Below are 8,409 nucleotides of genomic sequence, written 5' to 3'. Positions count from 1 at the left end.
TACAAAATGCACAAGGTGGGATCACTACTTTCACTATATCTAGAAAACACTAGACAAGAACAAGAAATAAACAAGATCCACAAGTGGTAGGGAAGACACCGGGAGTTGACACAAACCTTGGCAAGAGAAAAGGCAAATAAAAACAAAAGCCAAAGTAAAGATGATCAACAAATTCTACCACACATAAGTGACTACCAATTGTCAAAAGACAAGAAGTATTTGGAAATAATTCCCGGTGGTAGATAACAAGGACATCCAACATCATCTTCACAATAAACACAAGCAAATTGCAACTTGTAGAGCTAACATGCCACCTAGGAACAAGATAATCTACAATATCAATTCTAGGTGACAATATCTCAATGTACACATTTTCTAGGCTTGTAATATGCACTTAGCATATTACTCCCCCATAATGTGATACCAATAAGAACTTAACAAGAGGCAATAAGAGTAACAAACAAGAGATAATTAATGGACTATTTAGAATTTGAATTTCTCATGAGAGATATACCACCTAGCGACTAGATAAACTTGTAATATCAATACTAGATGGTATTCCTCATGTACACACATTTATAGGATTGTGAGGTGCACAAAGCACATCACTCCCCAAAAATGGGATGTTCCATTAATCTCTCACACAAGCCAACTAGGATACAAACAAGAAGCATAAAGGCTCAACGCACGACACACACGTACATGGTGTGCAAACCAACACACACATACTTGATGGCTCAAGATAAGCAAGTTGGAATCACAACATATACAAACACATGCAAGGAACAAAACCAAAACATGCAAGGGGTCAAGTAACTTTCAATGTAAGCAATTTTAAGTACAAGTTACCGCAAGGAGGCACATTGGATATAAGATATAAACTTGATGATTCAATTGACTTGGCTTGAGACAATAAGAGTGATGAAGTCCCCTTAATTCTTCATAATGTAGCCAAGTCTCCAATGCCCTCCAACAACACCTATTGATCAAGTTTGAGCTTGTTGGTCCCCAACCAAGTTGGGTCCTAAGAGGTTAGTCACAATAGGTTTGGCTACCCAAATGGTTCTTTGCTTGACACCACTTTGAGTACCAACAAACTTGGCAAACACATTGCCAACCTTATCCTTACCAAGAGAATAGATATCATCAATAATAATTGGGTTGGATAAGTTACCACTAGTGCATGAAGAAGCGACGTGACCTTTCTCGCGACATAAGTAGCAACATCTACTCTTCACTTTCTTCTCACTTGATTTCTCAATTTGAGAAGCATTAACTTGAGTCTTCTTGGGAAGAGGCCTTTCTTCAACTTGATGTTGAGCATGAGATTGAACTTGTGCCCTCTTCCCTTGTTGCTTGACACTAATGGCCTTCTTCTTCAATGGCAAAGATCTAACATGATGCCCTTCGACTTTGCACTTGAAGCAAACAATCTTGGCCGAATTCTTGACTTGTTCTTGGCCCTTCTTCTTGTTCAACTTGGACTTCTTCTTCTTGTTGGAGTTGAATCCAAGTCCACCTTTGTCATTGGGGGATTTTTGCACACTCAAGATATTGTTGAGTGTGGCCGTCCCTTCATGACACTTTTCCAAGTCTTTCTTCAAAGAAGTGACTTGGGCCTTGAGCTCTTTGATTTCCTCTACATGGTTAGTCTCAACACAAGTACTAGAGGAAGTATAAGCTTCATCGTTAGAGCAACAAGGCAAGGAGAGAAATTCATCACAAGATGTACCAACATTGTGAGTAGATGAATTACAAGGACTAGCACATGGCAATATACTATTTTGACTAGAAGTAGTGCTAGTATCCACATGAGGCTCACTAGATGTTACCTTAGCAATCATGGCCTCATGAGCTATCTTTAGCACACTATGGGATACTAGAAGATCATCATGAGAGCTTGAGAGCTTTTCATGACTTTCTTCCAATTTCCCATAATTGCAAGATAGCACCTCAAGTTGAGCCCGTAGCTCAACATTCTCCTTCAAAATGGATGCTTCACAAGTAATAGAATTAGTAGCACAAGCATCATCATTAACAACAAGAGGAGAAGGCAACTTGGCAAGCTCTTTTAAATAAGAAGCTTCAAGTTGGGCATGAGACTCGGTGAGTTTGATGAGCTCACCCTTGATGACCCTTGAGCCATTTTCGAGGTGCTCAAAATCCTCAAGGAGTCTAGTATGAGAAACTTCAAGCTTAGCATTTTTAGTTTTGAAATTGTTGGCCACCTCAAGAGCTCTATCATGAGATTCCCTCACTCTAGATAATTCTAGAGCAAAAGTCTCCTCAAGAGATTCGGAGGTGGTTTGTTCATGTTCAAGAGCTTGAGATAGCTCCGCGATCTCATTTGCGTAATCACGCCCATGAGCTTCCATTTTCTCAATGGTGACCTCATGCTCCTCGAGATGAGATTCCAACTCCTCAATATATTTCTTGCCCTCAATGGCAATGGACATAATTTCCATGAAGTTGGAACGAGCAATTTTATTTTTATGAAGAGCTTTAAAAATCATCTCCTCCTTAGTTTTTAAGGAGGAAACATTATCATTCTCTTCATCATTATCCTCAACATCATTAGCATCGACATCATCATCAAGAGACATATTGGGGTACAAAGTAGGAGATACCTTTGATGCCTTAGCCGTAAGGCAAAAAGCAATAGATGATGATGTAGGATCCCTTGAGGCACCATTAAACACCACATCTTGTTCTATGGAGTGTTCGGTTTCCTCTACATTTTTAGCACAACAATTCGAGGAAATAGATGCATTTTTATCATGGCAACAAGACATAGCAAGCATATCATCATGAGATTTAGTCAAGCAATTTCTACATGATATGCAAGGACTATCAACACAAGCATGTGAAACATTTGGAGTGCTCGAAGTGTTAAAGACCAAAGAAGGAGCGTTGCAGTAATATAGTGATGAAGGATCATCCACAATAAGCATACTATCACCATTGCAATGACCAACACTACTCACCATATCATTACCTTGTGGCAAACCACATGTAGGTGAAGTAGAAGAAGTTGAGAAGACTATACGACCGGAGGTGGAGGGGGAACAATCATCCCCACAAATATTGGACACACCATATTTATCTTGAAGCTTTGTCCACAACTCATGAGCATCCCAGAACGGCATGAGTTGAAAAATAACTACATTGCTCAAAGCATCAAAAAGCACATTAGAAGCTTGAACATTGAGATAAGAGTTTTTCTCATCCTCTAAAGATAATCTTTGGGGATCCTTTGGAGGAGAAAAACCCATATCTACAATTCGCTCTAAATTTGGGTCCATGACCCTAAAGAGATTAAGCATGCGAATTAACCAAACATCAAAATTTGTGCCATCGAAACTAAGAGTGTCAGAGAATCCTAATCCCCTAGTCGACATCTTTACTCTCTAGGCAGTTAAGCCTAACAAAGAGAGACGTGGCTCTAATACCAACTGAAAGATCGTGGATGTCGCCTAGAGGGGGGGTGAATAGGCGCTTTAAAATAATTACGGTTTAGGCTTGAACAAATGCGGAATAAACCTAGCAGTTAATTTGTCAAGCACAAAACCTACAACAACTAGGCTCACCTATGTGCACCAACAACTTATGCTAAGCAAGATAAGCAACTATTTGATAGCAAGATATATGACAAAGAACAATATGGCTATCACAAAGTAAAGTGCATAAGTAAAGGGGCTCGGGTAAAAGATAACCGAGGCACGCGGAGACGATGATGTATCCCGAAGTTCACACCCTTGCGGATGCTAATCTCCGTTTGGAGCGGTGTGGAGGCACAATGCTCCCCAAGAAGCCACTAGGGCCACCGTAATCTCCTCACGCCCTCGCACAATGCAAGATGCCGTGATTCCACTAAGGGACCCTTGAGGGCGGTCACCGAACCCGTACAAATGGCGACCCTTGGGGGCGGTCACCGAACCCGTCAAATTGCTCGGGGCGATCTCCACAACCTAATTGAAGACCCCGACGCTTGCCCGGAGCTTTACACCACAATGATTGAGCTCCGAACACCACTAACCGTCTAGGGGGCCCAAGCACCCAAGAGGAACAAGCTCAAGGGCACCAAGCACCCAAGAGTAATATTCTTCTCAACTTGTAACTTCCACGTATCACGTGGAGAACTCAAACCAATGCACCAAATGCAATGGCAAGGGCACACGGAGTGCCCAAGTCCTTCTCTCCCAAATCCCACCAAAGCAACTAATGCTAGGGAGGAAAATGAGAGGAAGAACGAAAGAAGAACACGAAGAACTCCAAGATCTAGATCCAAGGGGTTCCCCTCACTTAGAGGAGAAAGTGATTGGTGGAAACGTGGATCTAGATCTCCTCTCTCTTTTCCCTCAAGAACTAGCAAGAATCATTGGAGGGATTGAGAGTTAGCAAGCTCGAAGAAGGTCAACAATGGGGGAAGAACACGAGCTCAAAGGATTAGGTTCATTGGGGAAGAAGACCCCCTTTTATAGGACCTCCCGAATCCAACCGTTATGTGCTCAGGTCGTGCACAAGCGGTACTACCGCTTGGAGGAGCGGTACTACCGCTTAGCACGGTCAAAACAGCCCAAACGAGAGAGAAAACACGAGATTTTGGTCCGGGGCAGTACTACCGCTTAGGAGCCACGGTAGTACTGCTCTGGAGCGGTACTACCGCTCAGGAGCAGCGGTAGTACCGTTCTGGAGCGGTAGTAAAAAATTACATCTGCTCTAGTCGCGGTAGTACCGCTGCAGCCTTTACCAAAACAGCCACAACTTTTGCAAACGGACTCCGAATTCAACGAAACCAAGTTTGTTGGAAAGCTAACGACATGGGCTAACACAATATTGATAGAAATATCAAGAATAAGCAAATGAGAGAAGTCCCATAAGAAAATGGTGAGAACCCTTCATCGGATAAGACCGGTAAAACCTCCAACACCGAAAACATCATAGAAGACGCATGCGAACTCCGTTTTCGATGAACTCAAGCTTGTCATCAAGATGACCATAAGCTCTAATACTCACAAAGATAACCAAACAAGAACCAAGAAACATGATGCAAGGATGCAATGGTTTGAGCTCTCTACTAACGATACGATCAAGCTACCAACTTGAGAGCCCCCCTTGATAGTACGGCAAACGATCCTATAACTCGGTCTCTCAACTACCACCACAAGACCGGTAAAATAGAAAACCTATCAAGGGAAAACCTTTGCCTTGCACATGGTCCACTTGAGCTAGATGAAGACGATCTTGACTTCCTCAAGTTGGACCACCTTTCTTGATTGCGTTGGCTCGATGAAGACTAGATGATTGCTCCCCCATAGTTCACTATGGGTGAGCCACTCTTTGGCACATCTTCACAAGTCCATTGACACCACAATGGATGGCAATATTCAAGCACTTGATCTCTTCGTGATGCTCCACTTGAACTTGCACACGGCAATCTTGATGACGATCACCACTTGATGTCATCCTTTCCATGGGTTGTATGATATCTTCCTCTTGACGCAAGCCCATGGATACGTACCTAACCCCACATACAACTCTCACATAGACCATGGGTTAGTACATAAAGTGTAATGGACAATGCTTACCATACCATGGGATCACTTGATCCCTCTCGGTACATCTTTTATGCTTTGTGAGTTGATCAACTTGATTCACTCTTGACTTAGTCTTGATCAACCTTGAATCTTTGCAACTCTCTTCATTTGGATGATGTCTTGAAGGTAAACATGAATGATCACACAACCTTCTTCTTCAAGACATGCTTGCAATAAGCTCAACACTCGCATGACCAATCTTTGGATAATTCCTTAATAGCACCTTGGTCAACTCAAAAACTCCTTGAAACCAACACATGGACTTCAAGAGAAGCCTATGGACAAATCCTTCAAATACAACTCAAGACAACCATTAGTCCATAGAGATTGTCATCAATTACCAAAACCAAACATGGGGGCACCGCATGTTCTTTCAACGGTAACTAAACTTTCAAATCAGTGTGCCTAGAATACTTGTTTCCCTAAAAAATATTGAGAAAATATCCAAATTTGCTTGAGCATTAATTCTAGAAGGCGCGGGAAGGTACGTCGTTGCTTCGAATTCGTTATGATATTGTACGTATTAGTGGCCTTTAAATCCAGCAAAAATTTCCAATGCATCCCATTTGTAAAATATGTCCCCACTCAAGTATCGGCACCTCACTCATCGTGCTAGACATTTTGCTCTCCTCTCTGTAATGCCATTATGTTTGATTGTCTCACACCTCACACACATCTACCACAGCTCTACTGTAGTTACCGCAAAGAAAAACACCTCTTCCATGGTTTCTAGCATTGTTGTCGTTATGTCAGTAAGGTAGTTATTTAGACTGGGCGCAAGTGCAGGCTTCATTGCTTCACCAAACTCCACATGCCAGCTGCTGCCTTCAAGTCTCTTTCTTATGAATTTAACTTTTTTTAGAAGAGTGTGGTCATCATCAAAAGGAACTAACATTGCTAACGTGCATTAGGGCATCTCCAATGTATGCCGCCTCAGACCGTCACAAGCCTGGTCCCCATGTTTGTATGAAAATGAGTAAATGACCATGGTGCAAAAAATATGGTTTATCATGCCCCAAATGTCTCTCTATATCTGTCACTAAATTGAGATTAATTTTCATCTTATGATGGCCAGACAGAAAATAGACACGGCATCAAACATGTGTATAAACCAACAAAATATTGAAACCCAAAGATTGTAGAATTACCAATCCATTGTTGAGATTGACCCTTCTAAATAAACAAAAGAATTTCTTGGGATTGATTATGGATGACCACTTATTCATTTTAATTTCACATCTTTACTATATACCATGAATATACTGTCACCAAGTAGCGTAGAAAACAATTTCCAAATATAGGCCCTGTGATACCATTTCTCCCGCAATAGCTTGGTGTGTTCGGTGCATCAGGGTCCGGTGGTTTCCCAAGCGACGCGGTTTAGTTCTGGCCGGTAATCTAGGTCGCCTCTTGTTAGGTATGACAACTCCTGTTTTCATGCTCGGTCGAGTGGGTGTCGTTCTCGCCACGCTCTCGGATGTCGTTTTTCTCTGTTGGCCTACTTGTATGGGGATTTACTCACCACTTTTCATTGGTTTGACTGTTTGGGCTTAAAGCTGGGTGAAAGCCTGTTTCGACCACATGGAAGTATGCATTACTAACTACCATAGGCAGTTGAACCTTCAAATCGGTACGCCTAGAATACTTGTTTCTAATTGAAGACCAAATCACTTTTAGTTCTTAGTTAATGATCAAATTCTTTAGTGTGAGTTCTTATTGTATAGTCCATCGAGAATACTCTTATTAGCCATAATCTACAAAAGTTCAATCCAGGGTGCTCTATGCGATTAAGGATGCATGCTTTTCATTGTGATTGTTTAATGTGCGTTGAAATGAGAGACATCCTCCTGGACAACCTATTTCCCGAAAAGAGATCATTCTGATAAACCTTTGTTAGTTCGAGTATTACTCTTTGACCAGGTAGATGTTCTTCGCTCTGAACAGATTAGTGAAATGAGACAAAAGATATGTTATTATTTGGGTCACAAAATTGAGGATTTGTTCCTTATTTTGGCCTGAAGGACCTAATCCCCATATGGTTAATGAAATCAGGGTTCCTCTTTTTCTCAAGGAAAACCAGAGATCCTCTAACTAAAAGGACACTATTTTCCGAAATGAGACGGTGTATGTGTCGTACAATTTCAACATCCAAATTTACTTGCTTAATGATTACAATCTATACATGAAGGTGCTGCTTTGCTTCCAATTCCTTATGATACTGGACATGTTAGCGGCCTCTAACTCTAGCTGAAATTTCCAATACATCCCATTTCCAAAAGACGTTCTCATTCAAGTATCGGTGCCATACTCATCGTCATGGACATTTTTGCTCTCCTCTTAGACTTCTCCATGCCTCACACTGTCACACACCTCTATACCACTATACCACCTCTACTGTAGTCACCTCAAAAGGGAAAACACCTCTATTATAGTTGCCGGCATTGCTTCAGCTACATGAGGAAGGTAGTTATTTATAGACTAGGTGTGAGCACATACTTCATTGCTTCACCAAACTCCACATGCCACCTACTTTATTTATTTCTTATACAAGTGTAGCTATTGTTTTGTTTTTGCGAAAAGAGTGTAGTTATCATCAAGGGGAACTAACACCTCTAAGTTACATTAGGACATCCCAATGTATATGCGACATCAGACCGTCACAAGCCTGGTCCGCCATGTTGCTTGTGAAATGTGTAAATGGCCATGGTGTGAGAATACGGTCACTGGCTTTGTACCAAAATATTTCGATGCACTATGGTTTATGGATGCCCTTGCAGATTTACATGTTATCAACCATAGTCCAAATGACAAT

This window comes from Triticum dicoccoides, chromosome 2B (genome assembly GCF_002162155.2).
Source record: "Triticum dicoccoides isolate Atlit2015 ecotype Zavitan chromosome 2B, WEW_v2.0, whole genome shotgun sequence".
NCBI lineage: Eukaryota > Viridiplantae > Streptophyta > Magnoliopsida > Poales > Poaceae > Triticum > Triticum dicoccoides.
Note: the sequence above shows the minus strand (reverse complement) of the source record.